We start from the raw sequence: 2,030 nt of genomic DNA on the forward strand, positions 1-2,030 counted from the left end.
AAAAAAAAAAAAAAACCAGCTCTTTCACAAATGATATTTCATATGATCTAATGACTTTCTTCATTCCTCTAATTCTTTCCATTCAGTGTACACACACACACACACACACACACACTACACACTTCTGCCAAGCACCTTTCTTAGGCTGTGCTTTTCAAACTACCTGAGGCGAAGGAGCAGCTTTTCCTTTTCTAACCCATTATGAACTCATGCTTTTGTAAAATACAACAAAAATGAAGTACCAGAAAAATGAAATAAAGATATGCAAAATACAAGCCAAGTTTTCTATCCTTGGAGTCAATGTATATAAAATTGCACTGTCATATTGCTAAAAAAGCCTCTGAATGTTTGTTCTCAATTCATTACTGATTTCCCTGTGGACTGGTAACAAATAGTTTGCTATTTGGCACTGGCCTTGGAACCACACTTTGAATAACCTTAACTTAGAGGACATGAAGATTCATCTATTCAGTGTATGTATTTACAAATTTATCATTATAGAAAATATTACTTTCCTGATCTTCAACTATGTATAGCTTTAAATTATAGAAACTCATTTGAAGTTAATAATCTTCAAAAGATACAAGATTTTGCTTAAAAAGACCTTTTAACTTTTTTATTATTTTCTTGCACACTTATAAGTATTTTTAAATGACAGGTTTACATTGGATTCAAATAAAATTTATTGGAGACCTCAAGTGAACATCTAGATTTATTGCTCTCTGATGTCCAACGTTTTGTCAAAAAAATATATTTTTTTAAATTATTGAATGAAAACTTGTAAGACAGCTTTGTGCTTATAACATGATATTTTGTTGCCACAAAAAAGAACGAGCTTTGAGGAAAGGATTGTGTTTTCACAAACAAACATCAGAGTTTTATTGCTGACATGAGGACACGGAAAAAGAAATCTAGTTCGGGGAGAGGTGAGAAAATCAGTGTTTAACACTGCAAGGATTTGCAGAGGAGCTGTGTTAGACTGGCTTCTCCAGAGAAGCAAAACCAGTAAAGTTTGAGAGAGATAGAGAGAGAGAAAGAGAGAGAGAGAGAGAGAGAGAAAAATTGATTTTAGGAAAATGGCTCACACACTTATAGAACCTGGCAAGTCCCAAGTTCTTGGATCAGACGTCAAGATGGAGGCTTTTCCTGACTCATGCAGCTGCAGGGGCTGACAAGCTCAAGGTTGGCAGGCAGTATACTGGCTGTTGACTCCAACAAATGACAAATCCAAGATCTCCAGGCCAAATGATGAATTGTTCACTCATGGACTGTTGTAAGCAGCACAACAGAATCCCAATCCACAGAAGAATGTCTCTTTTCCCAGGATGTCCATCAATATACTGGAAGCAGGCCACGCCCCTAGGGAAACTCCCTTTCAAGGGATTGGCTGCTCAAAACATGTACATCTGGTCCCATCATGGAACAACCCACATCACAATTGCATAAACCACACAGAATTGTGGCCCAGCCAAGTTGACACACAGCTCCAACTATCACAGGAGCAAAAAGCAAATCAGTTTATTAAAAACGTGTGAACACAATTGGGGTTAAAATTTTATTTACTTAAAAAATTCCTTTATCTGAAATACCTTTTCAGTGTTGAAATACCCAACACTGATTTTGGTTATAGAATCCAAACCCCTTTCGGGTCCAGGGAAAAAGGTTCAAATTTGTGACCGAAAAATCAAACCCACTGCCATCAAGTTAATTCTAACTAATAGCAACCCCGTAGGACAGAGTAGAACTGCCCTGCAAGGTTTCCAAGGCTATAAATCTTCATGGAAGCAGAGTGCCTCATCTTTCTCCTGTAGAGTGGCTGGTGGGTTCTAACTGCTGACCTTTTGGTTAGCAGCCCAATGCTTTAACCACTGCATCACCAGAGCTCCTTAGAAATAATTACAACAATATTGGTAGTATCCTGTCTTGAAGTGAAAGGAGATAGGGTAGTGATTGGAAAGCATTTGAGATGCACTAGACTTTTTCCCTCGTTATTTTTCCTCACTATATTTTACCATAGTGTTTGCAGATTC

Source organism: Orycteropus afer, unplaced genomic scaffold (assembly GCF_000298275.1).
Source record: "Orycteropus afer afer isolate SDZICR_OR568_19922 unplaced genomic scaffold, OryAfe1.0 scaffold00190, whole genome shotgun sequence".
NCBI classification, from domain to species: Eukaryota; Metazoa; Chordata; class Mammalia; order Tubulidentata; family Orycteropodidae; genus Orycteropus; species Orycteropus afer.